This window comes from Cryptomeria japonica, chromosome 10 (genome assembly GCF_030272615.1).
Source record: "Cryptomeria japonica chromosome 10, Sugi_1.0, whole genome shotgun sequence".
In the NCBI taxonomy this organism is placed as follows: domain Eukaryota; kingdom Viridiplantae; phylum Streptophyta; class Pinopsida; order Cupressales; family Cupressaceae; genus Cryptomeria; species Cryptomeria japonica.
Genome location: NC_081414.1, coordinates 531,647,959 through 531,662,209, shown reverse-complemented (window position 1 = coordinate 531,662,209; position 14,251 = coordinate 531,647,959).

The window sequence follows — 14,251 nt, the reverse complement described above, 5'->3', positions numbered from 1 at the left end:
TTAAAAATCATTGAAATTGAAATTTTGTGTCAAAATTGTGTTCTTACTGTCCTAAATCTGAAAAGTGTGTTTGCATTCATTCAAAATTTCAGCGCTTTATTCAAATTCTTGCATTTTGTGACTTTTGAAATTAAGTGCTTAATTACAACAACTTTGATTTCCGCTTTCAAAATTGAATTTTGCGTGAAATTGAGTCAATTTTTTAATTTCAAAATTTGCATTGCTCTTGGCATTCCCTCTAAAATCATAAAATTCAAAATTTCAGTTTCCCTCTCTTTTCCAAAATTCAAATTTTGCATTTTTCGACAATCTTGGTAGGGTTCAATTTCGAGATTGCAGCTTTAATTTGGCCTATCTACAGATCGTAAAATCACTCAATTTTTTCAAATTAGCTCTAAAATCATCATACCTTTCATCCCTGCAAATTTCAAAAAAAGTTGCAAGGACCGTGTTGCACTCCGGGCGCCACGGTCCCGGACATTTTTTCCGAAATTTCGGGAGACTGTTGTGATTGCATTTAACAGCTTAAATCCAGAAGATTGGCTGATTTTACTGAAAATTGCTACCTCTAAATTCAAAATCTTCTCTCTCTTTCTAGTGCATGAGTTTTACAACAATAAGCCCTACTTACACTATTCCCGTTAGACGAAGCCGTAGAATTAAGTCTTTCCGAGGTTTAATTATTGAGGAGATGGAACCTAATTTGAATAGCCTTTTTAACGAGGACATGGGTAATTCCTCTAATCCTCCTAATGATGAAGAAGCTCTCCATGAGGTTTCTGAAGAATAACTTTCGAAATTGGATAACCAATTTGACGATTTTCGACAATGGATGTCTCAAGAATACCCTGATAGTCAAGCTCTTCCTTTAATTGAGGGTCTAAAACGTATGCTTCAAAGTGATAAGAATGGAATTGATATTTTGCGTGGTATTGCACACATTGTGGATTCAAATGTGATGCCTATGAAGAGTTGTGCCGAATCTTTAGGTTATACACAACCTCCTACTCAAGTCAATCATTCTATTCCTTTGACAACTTCTATTGCTAGCATACCTACTTTTACATCAAACATAATGGCTACTTCTACACAAGACATTCCTCCTATGATCACCAGTCATGGGGGCAACCCTTCTTCTTCAATTAACCCTCTTCCTTCATTCAATCCGACTTCTTCATTCATTCCTTCAATGAGTGTGCCTATTATATCACCACAAATGAACATGACGCAAGGGGGCAATTCATTTAACCACTCCATCCCTCCTTGTAGTATTCCTCCTGCCCAATCATCTCCTATGACTAATTATCATAGAGTCCCACCACCTTACTCTTTACCTTCTTTCAATAACCTAACACCTCCATCTCAATCTAACACATCCAATATGAATTCTTCGACTGAAGCGACCATTAACAATCTTGCACAAACTGTCTCTTCTTTACAGCAACAAATTGCCTCTATGAATCAATCTAAGTTTAGTGTGCCCACATTTGACGTTGCGAGCCCACTTTCTCTTGACATTGTTCGAGCTATCCCTCCTAAACATGTTGAAATCCTGCATTTGGAACTTTATAATGGTAAAGGAGATCCTCTAACACATGTTAAGACTTTTCAAACAATATGTACCGATTTTGCTTATGACCAAAGGTTGCTTGCAAAACTGTTTACTAGAACATTAAGAGACAAAGCCCTACAATGGTATTGCTCGTTGCCTTCCTATTCTATTACTTCTTTCGAACAACTTGCAAATGCTTTCATTCAACAATTTCAAAACAATATAAGTCCTAAAGTTACTTTGATTGATTTAATGCATTGTAAACAAGGTGTTAAAGAAAAAGTGACTGATTTCATTGGTAGATATAAGCATTTGTATGCTCAAATTTCTTTTCCAGTGCCTGACAATGATATTCAAAGAATCTTTATTTCTAATTTACAAAAAGATATTCGAGACAAACTTCTGTTTTCTAAGTTTACTTCTTTCCAACAGTTGTGTGCCACTCTTCACAATTATCAACTGACTGTGAGTCAAATGGAACAATCACATCCTATGGCTCCGAGTGATAAGGGTGATAGCAGTCAACAACCATTTGGGAAGTTTAAACCAAACAGAGATTCCATCAAATTCAATGAAAACATCATCAACAACAATGTGAATGCAGCATCATGTGTGCCTCCTATTTCTAAATTTTTCAAGAAAGAAAGAAAGTATACTCCTTTGAATGAATCATTGCATAGTATTATGAATAAGTTATTGGAACAAAATGTGCTTACTCTTCCTCCTATAAGACAAATTGATCCTGCAAAGATTACTTCACCTTATTTTGATAACAAATCTTTTTGTCAATTTCACCGTCAGCCTGGGCATGATACTGAAAAATGTTTTTCTTTAAAGGGTAAAATTCAAGATTTGATTGATAACAATACTATCTCTGTTTCTGGAGTGAATGATAAAGGCAACACATCTGTAGCTCCTCCTAACCAAAATCTTTAGATTTTCACTGATCCATTGCCTTCTCATACCTCTAATGCAATTGAGGCTAATGATTCCTCTCTCTCATCTGATGGTCTTCTGTCTATGACTCCGAATGTGATTAACTTTGTAGAGCAGCAAGAAATCCCTAAAGAATCTTCCATCACATTTGATTCCAATGAAACCATTAGGGCACCTGATGGTCCTTTATACATAGTTGCAAAAGTCAAGAATACACCTTTCCGTGGAGTGCTTATTGATCCTTCGTGCATGATTAATGTTATTACTGAAGAATTCCTTTTTACTTTGCAATTGAATCAAGTGATATATGACAAAACAGATGTGATTGTGAAACTATTTGATGCATTTTCTTCTCCTGCAATTGGTTCTATTACATTGCCTATTGAGGTCCATAACAAATCTCTTGATGTGAACTTTGCTATTATTCCATCTGCCGAACAATTTCGTGTGAAGCTTGGTTATCCTTGGCTATCTTCCATGAAAGCTATTGCTTCTCCTATTCATAAGTGTTTGAAATTTCCCCATAATGGTGAAGTTGTTACTGTCAATCATAGTCTCTATAAACCAGCTGAAAGAACTTCTAGTGTTCCTATTGATTACTTTTGGCCTAAACAATTCCAATCTCTTCCTCCACGAAGTGATCATCTTTTCAAATCTTATCAAAAGTGGAAAACAGATATGATCCTATCTCTAAGTGAACCTAGAACACCTAAACTTGACATTCCTATCATTCTTGAGAAGGAAGTTCTTCCTTTGAAAGATAAAACTAATGTCTTTCCTCAAGAAGATTCCCAACCCATCCCTATGGATGTGACTATGTCTATGCCTAATAAACTTCCTAAGAGTGGACCTATACCTCCTCGTCATGATGGACTTGGTCTTCTCCCTAAACCAAAAATTCCTCCTTTATATGGAGCAGTTCCTCCTCCTCCTTTTTATAGAGAGAAGAGACCTTCTTCTTCTCCTATTATCCAGCCTAAGAGACCACAACCTAAACACCCAAGTGCTAAGGATGAGAACATTCCTCCTCCTCAATCTTCTCCACTTCCTACTAAGACTAGACGAAATCGTTCTGCACGTGAACGCCGACGAAAGCGTCGTCTTAGAGCTCAAACTTTGCAATCTCCAAAAACACCTTCAACAAGCATTATTCCATTTTCTCCTCAGTCGGACATTGAGCCTAAATCTCCTAAACATAAGATGCATGATGGTCTTGATCCGGTGCGAGTTAAAGATCCTATTTTTATAAATCTTGATGATGATATTGATGAAAATTTTATGCATGATGAAAATGTTACTCCTCTTGCTTCTGATAGTGAATATGAACTTGTTGATGTTGATAACCATTTATCTAATGAATTTTCTAAAGGACTTATCCTAGCTCCTAGACAAGAACAACGTGGCTTGGAACATGAACATAGCCCTTGTTTGGATCTTGTGATAGCTCCATCTGCTGTGTTGGATGTTCCTCCTCTAGCGTGTTCCCTGCCTTCCCGAAACATGGATCAGCAAGATCAGGGGGTAGATGACGTGCTAGACTAGTTTCATTAGCATAGCAAATTCTCTCCTCCTCTCTTTTGTTACTTCTTCTATATGTTATTCTCATTCTTCTATTTGTTGTCCTTAGTGTTGTCTACTTGAGGACGATGCAAAGCATTGAGATCTCTCGATCTCTCTCATGTTGACTCAAAAGACACATGTGTTCCCTTCTTCTAGGTGACCTTCCTTGATTGGGGAATGAAGAACAATTATGCATACATACATATGATATATGTACATGACTTATCATACAGCATACTGACCCCGAGGAAAGCGAAGTCATCTCGTGCTTTGTGTTTTGTGTCTATTATCCTTGGGTTTATCTCACACTTGGGGGCTAAATCCTTGCGATAACGTGCTCCTTTCCTTTCTCATTTCTTATGTGTATCACTACGTTAAAACAATCACCCCCGGTGAGGCGTGTGCGATCGCTTTAACGTAGGGGGGCATACATCCCGTTCATATCTTTTCAAGATACTTGGAAATTTCTTGGCAAATTTAGCTTTGCCTTGAAAATTTTTGATATCTTTCTTGCATGACTCATAGTGAGGGAACCTTACTAATGACAGTCATGGTTCTCCCTCGTGATCTTCCCTTTTACTTTGTCAATCGAAGTCGTAAGATCATTAGTCCACTGGGGGCTTGGTGTATCTTGCCTCCTTGACGTGGTGAAAGTCTTTCAATATTGTTTCCTTGTACTTTACCGGAAGTATGAGCATACATACTCCCGCTAAAGTGGGGGCTAAATGTAGCGTCCTAAAATTGTGACACTTGCAATTTCGACTGCATTTCGGTCTTCACGATGGCGACGCAACACGCAACCTGAATGGAGACCCCGAAACTGGCTCACGACACTGAAAACTGCATTTTTCAAGCACCCTGGCCTGAACCTCCTTGCACCCTGCTGTCCCGGGAGGTGGGACCAGAGTGCCCAGTGCCCTGGTCCCTCAGGACCAGGGCGCCCAGCGCCCTGGTCCCTGGGTCCTATTTTGGGCCCGGTCTCCTAAGGAGATTGCGGGTCTTTTTTGTTTGCAATTTGGAAATTACATTTCCTGGTCGGCCTAAGGTCGGGAAAATCAGTCTTTTAACGCTAATTGGCAAGTATATAAACTACATTTTTCTCTCTCATTTGGGCATGAGGAGGATATGTGTACAAAGCGCGGAAATTATACTCAAGCATTCAAGCATTCAAGCATTCCTTCAAGCAATTGATCATTTCAAGTCTCCATTCAAGGCTAAGTGTTGCATTCAAGACAAGGATTCAACCATTGAAGAGGAGATCACATACTATATGCTACAACATACAACATACAACATCTAAACCTTCGCACATAAGGATACCAACATCCTTAGAACAAGGTATTAGTACTTGTTTTACAGTCATTTACATTTACAGCTCTTGCTCATTTCTTGGTTAATTCCAAAACTGGGGTTTGACCTAAAGGCAAACCCCTAATCCCTAACCCCCCAATCGTCTTCGCTTTTCTGTGTGTAGGTTGCAGGTACGCGGCTGAAATTGAAGATCTGGAATCCTTGTGCAGAGACGAACAGATCCCCCTTCGTTTCGCGGATTTTTCGGAGGACCGTGGCGCCGGGCGCCATCGTCCCGACAACTTTTGCTCAAATTTGCAGGACAGCGCCGTAACGACATTTTACTGCTAATTCCAGGTCCGCAGCTTCATCCTATAATCCGAACTCAGTTTATAAGCAAATCTTTATCACTTTCTATGCATGCTTAGCTTAATTCTTCTATCAACATTCTTTACAAAAGAGGGTAGCCTTGCTGTCTTAACCCTTGAAACACATTTAGCATCCAATCTTGCATTGCGTGGGATTGGATCTTGTGGGTTTCAACCCCTCTTTTGAATGTAAAGTCTCTCCCCTAAGTGAAAACCATCGAATCCTAGCGAACCTCGCTTCTCTCTCCTCGGAGTTGGAAGAGGGGAGAACAACTAGGGTTCGATCGCGATTTTCCGCTTTACACAATCCAAGGAACAATCATTTGAATCAATTATGTCAAACATGGAAAAACAAAAGCAGCAAAGAAATCAAGAGAATGAAGAACATTTGCTATCAGGAAAAAACAAACAAGAGCAACTTCAAATTGAAAGGGATGAAGAAGCAGATATAGTAGTCGATGTAGTTCACATGTATGCAGAACAAACATTAGTAAGTAGCCCACTTGAGTCAAAATCACATTTGACTGACATGGACTTAACCAAGGAAGATTGGGATTTTCTTATACGAGGTCATCCTGATGAGAGTATCATTCTAGACATGGAAATACATACTGAAAACTCTTACATCTCAATCATGACCCCTAATATCTTTGAAACTATTCAACCTGAAGATCCTTTATCCTTAAGCTATCCTGAACCTATGGATTGGGAAAATGAAGAACATATTGTTATTGATACCTTTCCAAATGACCATGCCATATCCTTATATCTCAATGAAATCAAACCCGCAACAAATTTCACCGAGGATTCCACTAACGTATCTTCAGGTGAAGTGGGTGTTAAATCTCCTAGTCGCAAAAATGAAAATCAAGAAAACAATATCAGGTCTAATATTGAAAACCATTTGTTGGCAACACTAGACCACGAAAAACTAAAAACAAAGGATGCATCTAATGGTGAAAACCTCCTTGAGGCGCCGAAAGATGGGATATTTGACACCTTACCTAAATCTTATCAAGAAAAGTCATCTATCCTAATAGAACCAGCAGAGGTGGTTACCATTGACATAATTGATCTACATCTAGCAACTTCTTTGTCAAAACTAGCAAGGTAGAAATACTTGAAACCATTCAAAAGAAGGCAAATCAATTTTACCTAGTCATATATAGACATTCCAGGGTTTGATCCATATCTTACAATACATCACCTGAATATCAGTCCAGGAGCAGACATCAATAAAGGAACACATCATGGATCAAGAGCAGAATATGAAGCATTGGCAACAGGTATCAAAATGGTTGTAGAATGGAACATTAAACAACTTCAAGTCTTTGGAGACTCTCAGCTCGTCATCAATCAAATCAATGATGACTATCAAACAAAAGATGACAAACTCATGCCTTACAAAAATATAGTTGATGATATCAAGAAGTACTTTGTAGAAATAACTTTTGAACAGATCCCAAGAAATGACAACAAAGCAGCAGATGACATGGCTACACTTGCTTCTCTATTGCAGACACAAGAAAATCAACAGCGTTATGAATTCCTGGTAGAGGAGTTGTTTCATCCCGCCTTTAATTGTCCTAATTCCCAAACCATCTGTCAACTTATTGGACATGATTCCTCCCGCTATGTCCAAACTTACACATACCTGAAAGATAACATCTTACCTTAGACTTATCAAAGAACCAAAAGATAAACTTTATTCACCAATCCTCCCATTTTACTCTCATCGCAGATACCCTGTTTAAATGAGGTCTGGATGGTACTCTTTTAAGATGTCTCGAACAAGAAGAATCTAAGAAGGTCTTACATGAATTTCATAACAGCATTTGTGGCACTCATTCAAGTGGTCTTAGCCTTTCGAAAAAACCCATACGCTTGGGCTATTATTGGCCGACTATGGAATGAGATTCTTTCAAGATAGCAAGAACATGCAAACAATGTCAGATCCATGGGAATTTGATCCATGCACCAGTACAAGAACTTCATGCTTTAGCAACATCTTGGCCTTTTTGTCAATGGGGTCTTGATCTGGGAGGAAAGATAAATCCTTCCTCATCTAATGGTCACAAATTCATCCTTATAGCTACAAAATATTTTACAAAATGGATTAAGGAGGTACCTCTCATAAATATCACAGGAAAACAAATTTTGCATTTATCTTGAATTATATCATCTATCGCTATGGAATGCCAATGACCATTATCACTAATAATGGGCAACCATTCAAAAATCAGGATGTACAAGAGCTATGCGAGAAGTTCAAAATCTAGCAAAAATTCTCCACACCATATTATCCATAGGGAAATGGGCAAGCAGAAGCATCTAACAAAACTATTCTAAAAATCCTCAAAAAGACAGTGAACGATACTGGAAGAGATTGGCATATTCAACTAAACCCTGCTCTATGGGCTTACCGTACCAGTATCCGCACACCAACAAGTGCCACACATTTCTCTCTTGTATATGGATTAGAAGCCATATTGCCAATTGAAGTAGAGGTACCCTCTCTACGTGTATCACTAAAAGGTCTCATCGCAGATGAAGAACAATGAGTATCTAGACTACAAGAGTTAGAACTAATCTATGAACGAAGACAAAATGTCTTTCATCATTTAAAGGTATATCAGCAAAGAATGTGTCGGAGCTATAATCATAAGGTTAAATCATGAATCTTTCAAGTTGGAGAACTAGTGCTAAAGGAAAATCCACGCAACTAGGTAGATCGAGAAAAAAAAGGAAAGTTTGAACCAAACTGGTTAGGTCCATTTGTGGTCACAGCAATATTTGGGTCAAGAGCATATCAGCTATCAACACAGGATGGAGATCAAATTGAAGAACCCATCAATAGCATGCACCTAAAGAAATTCTATTTCTGAAAAATCTAAAAAATCTATAAAAAAAATCAAAAATCAAAAAAAACAAAAAAAAAACTGAATAATCAAAAAAAAAAATCAAAAACAGTAAAAAATGCAGAAAATCCAAAAAAAAATCAAATATCAAAAAAAGTGCAATAAAAATAGATGGTGAAAACCTGGCAAATAGGTGCTATCTACCAGCTAGCTCTTCCATCAATTAGTTCATGCATTCTTTCTGCTTGCATTCATTTTCCATCAACACTGTCCATATCCATCATAAGCATTTGTACATACTTAGGCATCGCGGCTTCTCTCTCACCATGGTTTGGATCATTGGATATATCATGACAACTTTGTTTCTAGGCTTGGGGTGAAATCCTGCACCTAGCTGGGGGCAAATTCTTGATCATTTTGAGCTTAATCAAACAAGTAGAACAAACAGTCAAACAATTCTTATCAAGCAAAAACTGAGACATATCCAACATTAAACACGAGATCAAACTATCCACTATCAAGCTATCACGAAGTCAATCTAAGCACATCACACACTTTTCAGTGGATAATGATTTTAACATGATTGTTCAACTTTTCTATATTGTTTTTCACTATCATGACTTTTGAGTGACTCCAGGATGTCTTTGACTAGAGGAACAAGGAAGGAACATGATATTTTTCTTGTCTGTTGTCTGAAAATTAATCATTAATATGTGCAAATTTGTCTCGGGACATGATCATCGGAGTATCAATGAAGACATTTCCGATTTGCGATTTGAAATGATCAATACTACCTGTTTTATGCAAGCATCACTCAGGTCATCTCGGTTCAATTATACCTTGATGTTTTTGTTAACTTGCTATATAAAAATCCAGGAAAGAAGTGCTCAGGTCATCATGGTTTAATTATACCATTGATGTTTGCACTCACTTCCCACATTTCAAAAGCTCAATGATGACAAAAATGCAAAATAATCCAGTGATTGGTCCGATCGTAGCTTTGCATTTTAGCTTGCATTTCATTCTTGCATGGGATCCTACAAGCTCCTTTTATCCAAGGTTAAATCTATCGCAGGAATCATCAAAGCATCACCACAAGTGTATACGCAATCAAAATAATGATTCATATCTCTCTCATGATATTATCAACCTAGCCCAAATCTTATGCTATCTCCCTCAACAGAATCAACAATCAGCATATCCAAATATTTTAGCAACTTGATATCAACAAATTTTCAGTTCTTTATCTAATCAACCTTATCAAATCAAATCAATCAATCAAACCTAATCGATTCTATCACGTCTTATACAGGATGAATCCTTCCTGAAATCAGACGATCTGATTCTGATTCATGTCTTATACAGGATGTATCCTTCCTGAAACTAGATGTTATGATCATGTCTCATACAGGATGAGTCCTTCCTGAAACCAAACGCTTTGATTATCGTTGTCTTATATAGGATGAATCTTTCCTGAAACCAGACTGAATCTCGATCTTATCAATCTAATCGATTAAGATTTTTCAATCTTATCATCCAAGCAATCAAGTTAATCGAAGAATTTGCATTTTCATCAACCATAGTTGCAGAAATCAAATCAAATCTATCGGGATATCAATTTCGCAAAAACTCCAAAGATCAATTATCTCAATTGATCTCCCGAGGGGGCATCATCATACCAGAATTCAGCAATCAAGAGTTGGGGCGTCCTATCAAACCAATACCATCATCAAAATGAGATTATTCTTTGAATCAACGCGTCATCACACCTCGCTTCAAAGAGGGGCAAAATGTATACACCTAAAAATGGTCTGAAGATAATTAATTAAATAAGCAATTATTTAATTAATCCTCCTTCCTAATTTAATTGAATTCACTAAGCAATTTGATTAAATTTCCCTTTTCATCTACTTATTAATAAATCTAAGGATTTATTTAATAGGTTCATTCCAATAATCCTCTTTAATTAATTATTTCAGATTAATTAATTCCCCCCATCCAAAATCATTTCTTCTAAAATCATTTAATTAATTAAAACAAATCAAGTTCATGAGGTTGAAATTAATTAGCCTATTATTTGAATTTTTAAATTCAAATTCTCCTAACTTCTACCACCCCTAAACCTAACCATTCCTAAACTTAACCCATTCTACCTACCCATATGTCCCCTTTCATCCAACATCTTCTATAACCTTTGTGACACTTGTCACTAAGTGTTCCCTTTCATCTAACCTCTTCTAGAAGCCTCTTGACACTTGTCACCATAGAGATGACAGATGTTCCCTTTAAACCAACCCCCTTTGCCATCCTCCTCTAGTTTAACCATTGATATCTTCAGATCAATCTTGACCATTGATTCTTGCCACCTCACCCCTAGCCTTGGAAATCCTATAAATAGACCTCATTTTGAGCAATATTGATCTGATCTCATTTTCATCTTATGCATTGTTACTATAGGCATCTAGTTTATAGCTTATCATTCTTTAGCAATGTTATCATGCTCAATTTTTGTTTAATTGCATCTTAATCTTAGTTCATTTTCTAGAATAATCTTGAAATCATATAGCTTAATCATTCTATTCTTGCTAGATCATGCATTTGCATCATTCAAATCCTCCATCTAAATGTAGTCAAGTCACTGGAATATGCATAATCAGATCTGAGAGCATTTTTCATACTTGCATTTACTAGGAGGCAATAAGTCGATTAGCTATGGTTTTGTCTTTCATTGTTTCAATTTACTAACCATTGCTTGTAATGATTTATTGAGTGCATTGTGGTTGCAGGAACAGGTACACTTCACAGAACACAACACTTTCGAGTATCTTCAGCAGAAGTTAGGGATATTACCCCTCTCGAGTTTGAACTAATGTGCATTTTTTATATTTGTTGGTCAAGTGAGCAGCCTATTTATTCTTTTATGGACTGAAGTCTGTGTGCTTTTTCTTTGGGGAAGCAGAAGTGAGTTTCTTAAGGGGAGTTTTTGTCCACCTTTGTCATTGTTGTCAAAGGGGGAGAGAGAGAGTTTGCATGACAATTTATTGATGTTCTTGATGGATGTTGCCATCAATGACAAAGGGGGATATTGTTAGCATTATATTATGTGGTCATTGATGTCAAATCATGTGGTCCGGATGTGGTATGTTGAGCAGAAGTGTTTGTATGAGGTGTGTTGAGCGTTTGGAGGTTTTTTAGATTTACCGGATGTTTTGGCTTTTCTGAAGATGTGTTGCTAATATTATTTAGTGCTATTTTCTGGTCCAGATTGGTCCGGAGCTTGAGATTTTTGGACCAAACATTGAAGTTGTGGATTGGTAGTTATATAGCGTGCGGATAATGTTTTGGGTCCGGCTTTGATGATGTATGTAACGTGTGGATATGTTCGATGAGGAATGGTGTAATGAAGTCTACTTCTCATTCCTTCTCACCACTGAAATGTTTAATGGAGACCTAATTTAAATCTCTATCTTAGCCGACATTGAGGATTATGTTTTTTGAGAGACAGATTATGTAGATGTATGATTTGATAAGTTGGGACATAGTTTTTTGTGTTGAAGACATGCGAGATTGAAAGAATCCAGTTGTTGTGTGAGTATAGTGTTGCGGATTGTTACCAGAAGTAGTTCCGATAGTGCAGACTGTGTTTTTCAATGGTGGATTCTCTTTATCTTTCTTTCTTCTTCAGCAGTGAGCCTTTCTGGGTAGTGAGCCCACCGGCAGTGAGCCTTTCTAGGCAATGAGCCCACCTACAGTGAGCACCTTGGTAGTGAGCCATCCTTTATAAAAATCACCTTAACCGACATTTATATATATCGAGAATTAGCATTCTCCATGGTATCTCCCTTCTTGGGTTTTCCACGTAAAATCTAGTGTTTCTTGTGTCTAATCTATTGTGTGCATATGCATTCATGCTTTATTAGTTTTTCTAATTATTTTGGATCTATGAATTAAGATTAAAAGAAATTTTTATTGTCAACTGATTCACCCCCCCCCTCTCAATCGCTCGAATATTCAACAAACCTACCATTGAAACTCCACTTTGTCTTACTTTTAATTCTTTGCACAACACCACTTAGTTACGATAGTGTATCAAAAATGGACAAAATATAGACACCTAAATTCTTCCTAGTACAACCTTATCCAAAATTAACTAAATGATTAAATTATTTAATTAATCGCTCTTACTATACCCAACTTACGTAAATTGTCATATTATTTAAGCAGCCATTTTCCCCCTCACACATAATTAAATAATTTTATTATTTAATCATCTCATTTACTATTCCACATGGCTAAAATAGTTATATAATTTCATTATTTAATTAAGACTATATTCCCTCTACTATATCCAAGAGTAAAATATCCACCAAGCGCATTTGTCTTCCACCTTCTTATAGTCGTAACAAATTATTATTTTTTTATAAATGCAACCCTAACTTTCAATTTCAAACAAACTCAATTATCATTCTCACTTCAATCCCATTAAAGTCCTATTCATTTGTCATTGTTGATCTTCTAATCTCATCTCCACTATCCATCTTTCATCCCAAAAATCTATAAATAAGAGCTATAAGCTCTCATTTTATCCATTCACTTTTATGCTAACTATATGTTGTCAAAATAGGTGATTTTAATGCAAAAAAATGTCTGCATCCCAATCACTTAAAGCAAATCACACTCAACAATAAAAAATTATGATAACATTTGTTTTGTTTTAGTTCTTTAAATTTCATTTGCCTACTCTATTTGAAGCTTACCCTAATTTAGAATAAGAACTTTTGTTTTACATCTATTTCACAATATAATTCTAAATTATTGCTTATAAACACTAAACACAACATTCACTTAAATACCCGTAAGATTTTAATAAAAAACAATTATCAAATAAAATTAAAATCACCTTTTTAACAATTTATTTATCACTTTTACCTCTAATTACAATCACCTTTCTTCCTTTAACCAATCATGCATTTCCTTTCATTACCATTTGCTCTATAATTAATTTCACCTTTCTATATATGTCAAATCACTTTGGTTTAATTTAATTTATTTGACAGGTCGTTCTCTTAACTTCATTGCTTGTAATAATTATTAACAATGCTAAGGTAGTCTATTTTTCACCAGTTGATTTCAACTTCAAACATTATGCCTATTGCAAACCTTTGTTTTTTATTAATAAAGCAGTGAGAACAAGGGCACTAGCCCTTTACATAGCATAACTATTAAATCATAGTGCAGAAACAACACTATAACAACAACTATCAGCAAAAAGGAACCAAGTCTTCAGAAATCAGAAACAGCAGAAAACAAAAAAAAAAAAAACAGGGGTGCCTTGCACACCCTAGTGGCATCCATGGCATTGTTTCATTCATTGAACAGGAACTTGTAAAGGTCCCTAGCCTCCTGCTTGTCCTCCTCTGTGTCTGCAGAATGTTCCCTCAATAGAGAGAGGGTGAGCGTCGAGTTGTGTAACACCTGCACATGAAATTTGTTAAGGCCCACCATTTGAGCTTCCCAAGCCTCCATCTTGTTCTTGAGCCTGTTGACATCATCCTTGATAGTCTGTGAATCAAGCACAGGGTCAAGGTTCTCAATCCTCTGTGTGATGTCCAACACATCCATGCTCATCTTTTCCATTTGCTGAAGAGTAGGGACACCCTAGGGGTTCACAACAGCCATGTCATCCG